The following is a 14,946-nucleotide window of genomic DNA, read 5'->3' on the forward strand; positions in this document are numbered from 1 at the left end:
AGGTTATAGAAAGGAAGAATAAAAAGAAGAATAGAGTGGTTAACCCAATAAACACTGAGTGATTAGAGAGAAAACACAAAATCCAGTGAGGGTTCAAAAGCTCATTAACATTTATCTCTGATTGTCTTGCAAGTTTTTTTTTTCTCTCATCTCATTTGCAAAAAAGTGCTTTATTATTTGAGGGTTAGCTATATATGTATATATATCTCCTTGAGAATGTGAAATAAATTGACTACATGTAGGCTTTATATATGATTGGATGAATTAGAATTGCATGACTTATTAGGTAGATGCATTTAGCATAGGTTGCATTTCATAACATTCCATCACTTTAACCTTAATTATTTACCTTGGATTTAGCATGAGGACATGCTAGTGTTTAAGTGTGGGGAGGTTGATAAACCCATATTTCATGAGTTCTTTTGTGCTTAATTAGAGTGATTTATTCAACTCTTCACCTACTTATTCACATTAATTGCATGGTTTTACTTTCCCTTCCTTATTATGTCATATTATGAAAAACATGTTTCCTAAGCTTTAAAAAAATTAATTATTTTAATTACCTTTATTTCCATTCGATGCCGTGATTAGTGTGTTGAGTAGCTTCAGGTTTCCTAAGGCTGAATGACTTAAAGGATGAAAAAGAAAACATACAAAAATGGAAGGAGAAGGCAAAACGGAGCTTTAAGGAAACTGGTATCCACGCGATCGCATGGACAACGCGATCGCGTGCCAGAAGCAAAGAAGCAGCGACGCGGCCGCATGACTGACGCGACCGCTCGCCTTGAGTAGAACACCCACGATGCGGACGCGTGACTGACGCGACCGCGTGGAAAGGAAAAGCTCCAGATGACGCGACCGCGTGACCCACGCGGACGCGTGACAGAGGCCACGTATCAGAATTTACAGAATACGCCCCCAGCGATTTCTGAAGCCCTTTTTGGCCCAGATCCAAGTACAGAAAGCATAGATTAGAGGTTATAAAGTGGAGGAATGCATCCATTCAGAGAGAGCTCGCCAATTTCTAGTTTTCATGATTTAGATTTAGTTTAGAGAGAGATTCTCTCTCTCTCTTAGGATTTAGGACTTCTTCTTGTTTTGGGAGTAACTCTGGATCCAGGTTTTAATGTTCTTTTATTTCAATTTTGCTTTTATATATTTGATTCCAATATTTGAATTGATTATTATAATTTAAATTATGAATTATTCCATGTTACAGATTTCTATTTGAATTAATGATATTTAAGATATTTTCAGTTTATGATTGTTCTCTTTGATTTAAGTTGCCATTGCTTCCCATCTAAGGACACTTTTATTATTCCAGCAATTTACTTTTTTCCCTTTTGGTCTTGGTTAAGAAATCAGTGACTCAACATTATCGAACTCAGCATAATTGATAATCGTTATCTTGCTAATTGATCTGAACTTCAATAATCCCAACTTTTTCCTAGGAAATAAATAGGATTCGAAGGTCAAACTAATTAGTCCCTTGACTTACCTTTGCTTCATAGGTTAACTAAGTGGAATTAAGATACAACTTTCATTATTATTGAGAGGGATAACCAAGTTGGACTTCTAATTTCCCTTATCTTGCCAAAAGTTGTTTTACAGTTATTATTTATTTTTAATTGCCATTCAATTCACTCGTCATTTAAATTACTTGCTTCTCACCTTCTAAACCCCGATTACAACCTTTATAACTAATAATAAGAACATACTTCCTCACAGTTCCTTGAGAAGACGACCCGAGGTTTGAATACTCGGTTAACAATTTTTAAGGGGTTTGTTACTTGTGACACCCAAAATGTTTGTACAAAAGGGATTTTTGTTGGTTTAGAGACTATATCTACAACGCGACTGTTTTTATGACATTCTTTACTGGCAGAAATCACGATCGTCAAAGGCTCTAGAAGCAAACTTGGGGGATGATTAGGTAGCGTGACTTCTTAATTCCAACGATAAATTTAGCATTATGTCAGTGTACTCTATCTACTTGAATGCCCCTGAGGATTCTAGGTGTAACCACCCTAACCCCACGAGGCCTGTGATATATATATATATATATATATATATATATATATATATATATATATATATATATATATATATATATAGCATAGATAACGAATTAAAATTAAAACACGTAGCGCTAAAACTTTTTTTTAGTGCTTCTGAGTGACGAATCTTGGTAATTAGATGATTACCGCTACAGTTAATTTATTTCTTTTAAAATTAACTACCTCTTACTAATTTATAAGTAATGAATTAGTAGAGAAATTATCCTAAATGCGTTACCAACTATTAACCTGGTTTTTTCTTCCTCTCTTTCAAAGTCACGGTTTTTTTCTTTTTTCGGTTCAACCGAACCAAGCTTCCCTTAATTAAGCCCAACCCTAGTTGCCTTCCCTCTCAACACTGTTTGGAACTTTGGTTACACCTCCTCAAGACTTGCGTTGATGCTGTGTTGAAACGAAGAGAAGACACGAAGCCTTTGCACCACCTCACCCCACTTCCTTTTCTTCCACCTAATGAATCTAATGCTCTTCATTCTCTTCAAATCGAAGACATGCACAAAACGAAGAAAAAGAACAGAGAAGAGAGCAAAACGAAGCTGGAAAGGAAGGAAGAGCAATCCACTGCAAGAAGATAGGCGCCCCACCTCTCATCACTCTGAATCTTCAAAGCATCCTTGCTAGGTGAGAACCAACAACTTTCCTTTTTGCTCTTCTTCAAAATTCAAAGAAAGAAATTCTATTCTTCCCCTTGTTCCACCACTGCCATTCTAATTTTAATTCTTGCTAGAATAGTAGTAATGGTAAACAAGAAGTCTTCTCTTGCTCAAGCTGAGGTCGGCCATTTGACCTTGGAGGAGAGGCCGAAGCTCTAATTCTGTGTGGCTAGAGTTTTGATTCAGGGAAGAAGCAGAAATAGAATTTTTAACTTCAAAAAGAGGTAAGGGTTAGGAATATAAATTAGTTATGGGTAATTGTTAGATGTAATCTTGATTGATGATGACGAATTAACTTGATCGATGCTGCTGAAAATTCTGTTAAGTGGCTGAATTATTATTGCTGAATGTACTGTAGATTTTTAATGTTGTGAAAATGTGATCATGTTATGTTAATCGTATAAATTCTTGATGTTTATGGATCTGATGCTCTTGGGTGAAATTAAGGCATAATTCTTGTAAAAATGGTAATGAATAATGAGAGTTATTGATTAGTATGAGTTAGGAACTTAGGGGGTCGGATTTGGTTAGTGAAAATCAAGAAGCCTTGCTGCAGAAATTTTTAAACAGATTGGACAACAACTTAAAATAAAAACTGCGAGCAATCTAGACATGATTTTCGAATCAACCTGTTTTTCTATCAAATTTCGGAAGTCAAGATTACTCCATAAAAATTTCAGGAAATTTGGCTAGGTGGTTTGGAAGATATGAACTTTGAAGTTTAGTGGTTGCTGCAGAATTTTTTGGTTTTCTGGTTCTGCAGTACCAACTTCCAGCTGCTATAACTTTTGATTTATTTGGAATTTTGAGTTGCTTCCAAAATAATTTTAAAGACCTACCAGTCTATTTTAAGTGAGTACAAATTTCATATCCAGTTATATTTTGTAGAGTTAGTTATGTTTCTTGGAAGCTGGGTTGTTCACAGGAAATTTAGAACCAATTTAAAGAAACAGGACAGCACTTCCAACTGACATTTAATTTACCAAACGAGGTGCTATGGATCTGGAACTTATTTGTCTTAAAACCTAGGGATGTTAAGTGTATTCTCACCCAAATCTGGAACTATCAGATTTGAATTGGATTTATCGTAATTTTTTTAAAAACAGAGCTGCCTGCTGTATTTTTCTAAATCTTCTTAGGGCAGCAGCAGATTTTCATTAAGCTTGCCACCAAATCCAATTAAAATCCAAATATGATAAAACTTTAATTTCAATCCAAATGATGATGTCCAGATTTGGCAGCATACATATCCTTAGTTAAAGAAAAAGGAATAAATGACTATTTGTACCCATCAAAGATGAAAACGCTGACATATGTACCCACACTAAATCGAAACTAAACTTGTACCCACGTAAGATGCCTTCTGTGTGACAAAAGTACCCTGTCTTTAGAGAGTTGGAGTGCCACGTAGGGTACTTTTGTCACACGAAAGGCATCTTGCGTGGGTACAAGTTTAGTTTCGATTTAGTGTGGGTACATATGTCAGCGTTTTCATCTTTTATGGGTACAAATGGTCATTTATTCAATAAAAAGGAAAGGATAGGTTTTATATTAAAAGAGTTGATGTTAAATGGTGATGTGGAGGGTTGTGTAATTAAATGGCAATGCGGAGGTACGTATGATAAAACGGTGATGCGAAAGTGCGTATAAGTAAATGGTGATGTGGAGGCATAAAGAAAAGAAAAGAAAACGAGAAACAATAAATGAAACGAAAGTTGAGAATTGTATATTGAATGGGCCTTATGCCAAATTGCTAAAGTGGAAGTGCCCGCCTAACTGATAGCCTGAGATTGCTAATGTGAGAATGTTCGCCTAATTAATAGCCTGTCTCTTACCGTGATGCCAAGATATCCTAATTGACATGGGTTCACCCATGATGATAATTGTGCCTAACTGACATGGTAAAGAGACCATATTTGGGGTTCGCCCCGAGTAACGTCGGGTTGTGGGTAGACAATCGACGCATGAGCTCATGGCCTGCGCTAGGAACAGGCATGCATCATCTTGTTTGCACATATGAATTTCTTTTGAATTATTTATTGCCATTTCTTGATTGTTTATTCTATTTCCTTGTTGTATATATTTTGTGCCTTGTGTTTTTGTGTTTGTTCTATTTTTCTGTTTCACGATAACTTAGAGACAAAGACCTTAGGTTCTCCTTTTTTACCTTACTAAGAACTCTAGGTTCCACCCTTCTTCTCTTTCTTTCCCCCCTCCACAGATGGGATCGGCAGAGGAGTCCGTTGAGTTTTGAGTTTCGGTACATCGCCCACGTTTCGATCCCGGCATGCCATACGTGTTCACTCTAGCTGAAGACCGTTCCGAAGATTGATCTAGCTGACTTTTTACTCCTTTTGATGATCAGCAGTATTACTTTTTCCTTGCTTTTGTAGTACTTTTAGAGGGATAGAACCACTTAGTAGTTTGGTTCCAAATTAGGAAACCCGTATGAGGGTTAGGACTGACTTCCTCTTTTGTATATGTATACATATCTTGGTCTATTTCTCGGTTTATGAAGAATGACATGTATCTCCAAACTTAACTCATGTGTATATTTGTATATATGTATATATGATATTTGCTATTACCATGTATTTATCTGTGATATGGCTTTAGGTATTAACCTTCCGAGCAACTAAATGATTTTTCATGATAAGTAAGTTAATTACGTTGAACCGATAAAGGCTTATATTACCATTTGCTTATGAAACCCGAGTCTAGAGCCAAGTAGGTCCTTACGATAAGTAACACCTAAACAATTGACATTGGTCATGACGTGTCAAAAGTTGGGGTGTTACACTAGGGCTGATTTATTTTTTAGAATTTGGAAAATTGAATCCCCAAAGGATGCACACCTTTCTTTGGCTAGGTGCTAATGAAGTCCTTTTGACAAATGAGGTTCAAGCTTGCAGGCACATGACCCAACAGGATACTTGTCCGATTTGTGGTTCTTATTCAGAGTTTTTTCTCCACGTCCTTCGCGATTGCAAAGTCCCAAAGAATACGTGGATGAGCATTGACGCTTTATTGAGTTCCGATACGTTCTTTAGTCAACCACTCTTTCCTTGACTGTTAAAGAATTTATCATCTCAATTCCATTACCAAGGTGTTCATTAGCCCTTGTTGTTTATTTGTACCCTATGCTTTCTTTGGTATCGTCACAACAAGCATTTTTTTAGAGGGACAATGAAGTAGATGAATGTAAGATCCATGATTCGGCTGTCCACTTAGCTAAAGAGTATAACTCAGTGCATGAGGAGATAGTTCGTGCAAGAAAAAAGATTAGGTGCTTTGCTGAAAAACAAATATGTTGGATCTCCCCAAACTCTACCTTCATTAAGCTCAATTCTGATGGCTCTATTATAAAAGACGGTCAGGAGGCTTGCAGATGTATATTAAGAGACCATGAAGGCAATTTTTTTTGTCTTATTGTAGTGCAAATTTAGGCAGCTTTACGGTGACTTTAGAAGAGGTTTGAGGTATTCTGTTAGGATTGGACTTAGCTCTAGACCTTGGACACACGAATGTTTGCATGAAGGTGGATTCTAAAATAGCAGTAAGTCTTTGCCTTCAAAAAACCATAGAGTTACACTCTACAAGAGTATTAGTTTTGGCTATTAAAGATCGTTGCAGTAGGCCAAGCAATTAGAACATCGTCCATGAGTTTTGAGAAGCGAATGCTTGTGCAGATAGATTGGCATGACAAGGACATGAGCTTTAGTTGGGATGTCAGTTCTTCTTCTCTATTCCCTCGTGTATTTCTTTAAGTTTTCATGTAGACTTCATTGAAACTACTTTCTCTAGGATAATGTCTGTCTAGTTTTCTTTCTTTTTGGGATTTATGTCCCGATGTCTATAAAAAAGATCAAAATCTTCAATTGCTTGCCATCATGTTCTAGCATTCCTGAAAAACTTGCAACTAGTTAGTCTTTGAAAGCTCTACTTTAATTTGTCATTCTTACAAGTTCTGCCAAGTTGCTCTGTAAAATTTAGAGAATCCCCATCTTAGTTGATAGTATTCATGTGGAAAACTCTTAGGGTGTGTGTGGTTGGGAATATTAGAATATTCCCACGAATATTTAGATGGGAATATTGTATACCCATGTTTGTTTCAAAGTTTAAAAATATATTCTCATGTAACTTTTATTCCCTGGAATCAAAATAGCACCAATTTCATTCCCATCTTCCCCCTTGTTATCTTTAATTCCAATAGGAATGGAATGTGTATAATAAAGTAAAAAGACTAAATTACCCTTACTAACCTAAACCTAACCCTAACCCTTCCTCTTCAGATTTTTTCTTCTCATTTCATCAGAAAACTAAACCCTAGCAGAGCCCATCATCCATGAAAACCAAACCCTAGCAGTGTTTTTTTTCAAATTCATGGAGGCTCCACTGGTGTCGGCTCCGCCTCACCGCCGATTTGGATTTGCACGACCACCACACACCTCATTCTAGAAGGAAGATTCACTACTTCTATGCTTGTTTTGTTTGCGTTCGTGTTTCTTCGTCTGCCACTACGAGGTTATGCGTAATAGCGACGAGCTCAATTTCTCCGTTGGATTCGCTTCAGCTTTGTTCCCGCTCGATAACTTCTTTGTATCGCCAAGGTGCAGTTGCAGATTGAACTGCAACGATGAAGACAACGATGAATTTAGAGTGAGGAAGCTTAAGTTAAGGATTTCGTGTCGCCAAGGTGCAGTTGGAAAATTTCTATATTTTTCAGAAAGTTAATTAGGTTTCTCTATGGATGTTGTGTTTCTTACAGCTGAATAGTGTTATGATAAATCAATTTCATATTTTGATTTGTGACACTGTATTTTGTTTTCTAGAAAATGATCTGCATTTGGCTTGAGCTAGGTTGATTGGGCTATGCTGAGCTCAATGCCGGTTGAAATTAGCACTAGTTATTTTGTTTTGGTGGGGCCTAACTTCTCCAGTTAATGATTTCTTAGTTAGTAAACTAGCTAATTAGGATTTGGCTTGTTGCTTGGACTAGCATTGTGTAATCTATAAATTTGTTGACTATGACTGAAATGTTTCAGTTAGAGGTTGGGAAAGGATCTTCTAAGCTGGTTTGATTGAGAACTTTATGTTATGATTTTGCCAGTTGTTTAAATGAAATTTAAATTTGAATGATGTTTGGTTAATGCTTGACGTACTTGATTGGAAAAATTGTCAAGGGGTGCTTCAGTTCCTCATCGCTTAAAGCTTTTAAAAGTTCCAATATGGAGAAGGATATGTTGTGATGATGATTTCCCCTCTTGTCTCTTTCATCCTCTTCTAGCAATTGCATGTGGTGCTTATTAATGTGCAAGAGTTTCTATTACAGTTTTTTTCCTAGAACCTATTGTTTTTGTTATTGATTCTTATAATCTCCAAATAGATCATGCTACTGCTGGTGCAAGTCAGAACAATAGAGAGGAAGTAGATGTTTGGTCAGTCTTTGTAGGCAATGTGAGTAGTCTCTTCCCCTGTTTACATCAAAAGCTTTCTTTCCTACTTAATTGTCTCATTCTTGTGATAAATAATATGGTTATGTTAATGAAATTAAAAGTTTCGTGAATGTAAAATGTATGTAAAAATCCAAACGAATAAATGTCAAATAGGAACTTATGATATTAGCATCGGCATAATGTTCTTGTTGCACTGCACTGCTATCTTTATGGCCAAGGCCAAATGACTTGAAATTTAAGTTAGAATAATATGTTATGTTACTCTGATTATTGGTCTATTGCATTAAGCATTATGTGCTCCTATTTATATAAATATATTGTTTATGTGTAATAGCATGGTAACAAGTTAAAATATGTCATAATACTCTGGTGCACTATTTATAGCCTTGATGGTTGATTGTTTATGTAAACCCTGCTAAAATTGGTAAAAAATTAGTCAATAAATTGATTTTTAATTAGAAAAGTTAAAAATACAAAACTAATATCAAAATAGGATAGAACTCTTTAAAACGAGAATTTTGATACCAATTTCGAAGAATTTGGCCCAAGATTAGGGCGAATGGGCCGAACCGGTCGAATCGGGCCCGTATTGGGCCCAAGCCCAACTTAACAACCCTTAATCAAATGAGCACAGCTCATTCTTCTCCCCCATTTGGCTTGAAAAACATGCTGGGAAGCAGCATGAAGGGCGAGAGCATGTAGCACTTCCAAAACCCTCACTTAAATTTGATTTCTCAATAACTTTTGATTTGGAGTTTCGATTGACGAACCGTTTGTGACTATGCGTTCACCGTGACGAGCTCTACGAAACCCATGGAACAATTTGGTAGGTAACTCACTATTTCCTTCTCAGCCAGCTTCCCCCAATTTTGGAAATTCATGAACAATTATGTTGAAAATTGTTCAATTTTGGTGTTCTAGGTTCGATTTAGCTTGCGAAACTTGTTGGGTTTGAGTTGCTACGCGTGTGGGTGCGGTAAGGATCACCTAAAGCTTAATCCAATTTTAATTTTATAAGATAAAATCTGATTTGGAACATATATGTGTATTAGGTGAGAATTAAGTTCATATATATATATGCATTGGAAGTAAAAAGTGACTATTCGGAGGTTTATTGGTGATTGAGGCTTGGTTTGTGGCTGTTTCTTTGAGCTTGGGGGGCTGTGTTCTTGCTTGTGAGGCTGCCTTGGATTGAATAAAGTGATCGGCTAAGGTATGGTTTAGGTTTCGCACATTTAACATATAAGGTTTTGTGAAAACTTAGGCTAGCGCACTATAGGATAAGTTGAAATAGATAAATGTGTTAAGTGATTAGTGTTTGTGATGATTGATTGATAAATTGATGTAGTGCTTATGTTGAGTAATTGATAGTGGGGGGTTAAGTGTATGTGTGTATATATATGCTAATGTGATAGTGATGAAGGAAGGGCTTGTGGTCATGACAAAGTAATGGTATGGATGAGATTGTGGATGGTGTTTAATTGAATGGTGGTTATTTGGAATTGTTGGTTTTGCTATAATGAATAATGTTGTGCTAATGTTTAAGGAATTTTAAGAAGATGATAAATAATGGAATTGGTTTAAGATGTCAGTCGTGATTAACATGTGTAAAGCTAGGGAAATGTGATATGCTTGAGTTAAGATTTCAAGAATGGTTGTGTGACGGTGAAGAGTGAATTGTATTGATGGTTATGGTATATTGGGTTGAATAAGAATGAGCTTTGAAAGGAAAAATGTGGTTTTTGGAAGAAAATGAGGTTTAGTGTAATTTGGTAAAAATGGTTTTTGATGAACTTTGGAAGTCCATAACTTGCTCCTCAAATTTTGGATACAAATGAGGTTGGTTTTAAATTAAAGAATATTTGATAAGCTTGAGATTGATATAAGGTTTACGAAAATCCGAATTTTGTAGAGAAAGTTATGGATAATGGAAGTTGGTATGAAAACTGTTATGCAGGTAGCTGATTTTGGTTCTGCAGCTTTCAGGCAATCTGTTATTTTTCTTTGAAGAACGTACATCCACGTGTACGCGTGGCGTGACATTCAAACTACGCATGCGCAAGTAGCCATGCGTGTGCGTGATGAGCTAATCTGCATGACCACACGTACGTATGACCCACGCGTACGCGTGACATGCTGTTCTCTTCCACGCGTGCGCCCACGCGTACGCGTGGCCCTTGTTGCTGAAAAATTTGATTTTGGCATTTTAAATCAAACTTTCACTTCTAAACCTCCATTTTCCTTCCTTTTAGACTAAAAGTATAGTGCTAAGTCCAGTAACTAGTTGAAGCTAGGAAATTAAGATAACTTGAGGGTGAAGTAAGGGTTAAAATGATGGATTATGAGTAAAAAGGGTTAAAATGATGGATTATGAATAAGAAGGGTAAAAATGTTATGAAAATGATGAACATTTGTTATAATGATATGTTGATGGATGATTGAACTCATCTGAAATAAACGAATGTATGCTTGAGATGCCTGGGCAGCAGCAAGGATGGTGGTTCGTCCCGCTTGCTCCAGGTCAATATTTGAGAATTGATAATGATTATGCTTGACTTGGATTGAATAACTGTATGTTGTGATGCCTGGGTAGTAGCAGCAGTAGTGGGTCTCCCACTTGCTCCAGGTTGAGCTTTTAAACACCCGCTTGAGTAGTAGCTGCAGTAGTGGTTACTCCACTGGCTTTGGGTTAAGCGGGTAGTAGCAAGGGGTTGTAGCTCAAACCCACTTGCTCTGCATGGGTGTTTCAGTCCATGGTTAGCTACCAGGACATGTCTGGTTAGCTATATAACCGACAGATGATATCATCAGCCATAGGACAGGCATGCATCATGTGCATTTGTTTGCTTTGACTGCTATGCATTATTTGAGATTGCCTAAGTGAATATTTATCCTACTACCTACTGTTCTTGCTATTTGCACTATTTGTTTTTTACTTGTGAGTGAACTTGTTTGTTTGCTTGTCTCTGCATGATTTATGAATGGCGGAGGAACGGAGGAAGGGTGAAAAGGGTTGGTGGTTATGTTAGGTTTGAATTTAAGTAAGTATAGGAATAGCTTAGATTACCTACCCCTTATTATGGCTTTTATTTAGAAACTAAGTTTTGTACTTTTATGATGAAGTTCTAGGATTGCCTCTGGCATTACCAGGACTTTATTTATTATACGCGTGGCACCTTTACCATGCTGAGAACCCTCGGTTCTCACCCTATACTGTGTTATTGTTTTCAGATGCAGGTCGAGAGGCTCCTCGCTAGGCGTCTGGATCCTGAAGCGGAGTAGTACCTGGGTTCATTTTGGGTTTTGTTTGTATATATGTAAATATGCATCTAGCTTTCTCTCCAAGAAAACTTGTTTATTTTGTTCCCCATAGAGGCTGAGGGACAGCTAGGACCTTATTTTGTATTTTGAGTATTTTGGGATACCTGTATATGTATGTATATATATTCTCCGGCCAGCCTTGGCTTCGCAGGCGGAGTCAGAAGCTAGTTATGATGTATTCTTGGCCTTCTTTTCTACGTCGCTTATCCTTATCCTTATCTCCTAGACTTCTTAGCGCACAATAATCCCAATCCTCGAGCGTTGCGGTTTTCATTTTAGGATTTGTTCCAGCTATTTTTTAAGGCTCCTAGTATACTGTCTCTTTTCATTGATATATATATATATATATATATATATATATATATATATATATATATATATATATATATATATATATATATATATATATATATATCTTACTTTTAGTGGTCGTAGTACCTTACCACCTCAGCTTTATGACTTAAGCATAAGACTCTGTGTGGTAGGGTATTACATTATGGTATCAGAGCAGTTCGTTCCTATAGAGCCTGAGAACAGACTGATTATGCTTCTGTGCATTCTCTGTGTATGTGTCTATGTGCTATTAGGATATCTAACTGATATATGTGGCATAAACATTCAGGAGCATGCATTTGGGACTTAAAGCACTAGACTTGCGATATTGAGACTGATAAACTTGATATCACTTGTTTGGTGTGTATAGGGACCAAATGTCGACTCGCGAATGTGAACGCGGGCGAGATAGAGGCAGAATAGGAAATGCTATGCCTGAAACGACAGGGAATAATCCTAACCTTGTAGACTTCATGGATACTATAGGAAATATGGCTGCGGCGATGCAAGCAACAGCCGAAGCCCTGGGAAACTAAATAAACAATGGGAATAATGGCAACGGCGATGATGGTCCTATGACGCTTTCCTCCTTCCTGAAGGTTCATCCTCCAACCTTCAGAGGAACCTCAAACCCTACCAATGCGGATAACTGGATACAGGCTATTGAGCGAGTGTTACAGGCTCAACAGGTTCCTGATGAACAGTGGGATGAGTTTGGAACCTACCAACTGCAAGGTGAAGTTCAGCATTGGTGGCAGGGCATGAGGCGTATTCTGTAGCCTGATGAGGTTGTGATCTCTTGGGAGTTGTTCCGAGAGGAATTCAATAAGAAATACTTTCCCAGCTCAATTAGAAATGCCAAGAAACTTGAACTGCTTCAGCTGAAGCAAGGTCAGATGACTGTTACTGAGTACACAAGCAGGTTTGAGGAACTGTGTCATTTTTCACGAATTTATCAAGGAGCTCCTGAGGACTTTGCTGAGTGGAAATGCATCAAGTATGAGGGAGGCCTTCGGAGTGATATTCTAAGCTTTGTTGCACCTATGGAGATCAGGGTATTTTCTGAACTCGTGAACAAGAGCCGAATAGCTGAAGAATGTGTGAGGAACGCAGCCATGGCAAAGAATGAGAATCGGGAGTCCCACCGAAGAGACCACAATCAAAATTTGGCACCAATGGGCCAGAAATTCAAGCAAAAAGGAAAACGAACAAGGGATACCTCGGAGGAGTTGACATGTCAGAAGTGTGGTCGTTACCATTCGAATAGGCCGTGCCGCATTAGCTTGGGCGTATGTTACAAGTGTGGTCTACCAGGGCACGTATCTAAGAACTGTCCGCAGGGAAAGACTCAAGATAGGGGACAATCAAGTCACCAAGGTTGAGGTAATTGCAAAAATTGATAACCAGAAATTTAAATTGTAATATGTGATTTTGAAACACCACATTTATTCATAGCCTGCGACGGGGATGAGGATGTAAGGTTGGAAGTGACAAGCTTAGTATTAAACCTAGGACTTGGTTGAAGGGAGTAATGACAGAAAAATATGTTCAACCGAGTGCTACCTTTGTGGAGAACACCCATTTTGTTAGTAAAAAGGGAAGACCATAGTAGTAGACCGTATGCGAGAGGGACAGTACCGGCGCATCTTCGCGACTCGATCTAGCTTTCCTTGTATAACCTGTAATGGAATTTTGTTTTGGATTTCTTTTTCCCTCGAACAACGAATGGTTTATCCTTTAAAATTCTAATCTCCTTACGTGCACATATTTGAATTTGAATCTGTCCACCCAGGGGCGAACCTGAGCTTGTTTTGGTATAGATAAATGATTCTTGAGCCTTGGAAATTGCTAAAGGTTGGGTGCTCTCTTCATCACATTGTAACTCTCAAGCTTAATTGAAACTTACTTGATTTAGTATGTTCTATCCATACTATTAAATGTTGTTGGTTCGGTTTCCTTTCTTGAGATGTACTTAAATTTCTCTTCTTGTGCGTTCCATTATTTTCATACAACTCTGATCGACCGTATATAAAACTCTTTCTGATTTCTCACGAACACTATTCAGACTATTTATTCGTCTTTCAAGCTTAATATCTCTTTGAAAATCAACTCGAGCATATATTAGTATCGCGTATGAATCTTAGCTGTAATTAGAGGACGTTGATTTCTTAGAGCAAGACATTTGGGCGCAAAACGAACCTGTGATATTACTAGGGAAATTAGAGCCTTAATCCTCGCCGATCATAGCGCGTGTGATTAAATAGACGCAATGAGGTACACCGTGTGGATGAAATACCAGGATACGATGGAAGCCTTCGAGCCATAGGAAGAAGATTGATCTTTCTGTCAATACTTATATCGCTTAAGCCCAATGAACCATTTAGAAAATAACTACGATGTATTATTGGAGGACTTAAGATGCGTGCTGATGCAACACTGTGAAGTTGTAGTAGACGCCCTAGGCAAAAAGTTTCTAAAGGATTCTTGGACGTTAAATTCAATGGAGGAAACGTTAGATGAGTTGAAGTTTTAAGTTAGAGAACGAGGGTATGGCTGGAAGTGTCGGACTAAATCCATTGCCAGTTTACGACGTGGTATCGACGAGATACGGGACGCGCAAAGAGACAATAAGGAGACGCCAAAGATATCGAAGTCTGGTAAACGAAAGGGAACTAAGAAGAGATTTATATGCCTAATGCCAAAATATAGATCGTAGAGTCAAGGACTTAGGGAGTGCAATAATGGTAATAAGGAGCCACTAAGAGTACTGGAGTCGGTTGAATCAAGAAGGTACCAAGAGAGGGTTATGTGTCAAAATCGGAAGATGAAATGAGAAACTATTGCCCGAAACTTACAAGAGAGGATTTTCGAATTTACCTTGAGATTTCTAAAACGTATCGCGAATCCAAGAAGATATTTTGAGGGCCAGAAGTGAAGAACGAAGTGACAATCTATGTGATTACATGTTCGACGCATGAGAAAGAAAAAGGAGGCCACTAGAAGCCGTGCGAAATGCTACAACCATTGAGGGGTCTACATTAAAGGTAAAAGAGAGTAGCCATCGATTTCATAGTAGGTTGCCCAGGTCTAGGACAAAAGGTGATACTG

This window comes from Arachis hypogaea, chromosome 18 (assembly GCF_003086295.3).
Source record: "Arachis hypogaea cultivar Tifrunner chromosome 18, arahy.Tifrunner.gnm2.J5K5, whole genome shotgun sequence".
NCBI lineage: Eukaryota > Viridiplantae > Streptophyta > Magnoliopsida > Fabales > Fabaceae > Arachis > Arachis hypogaea.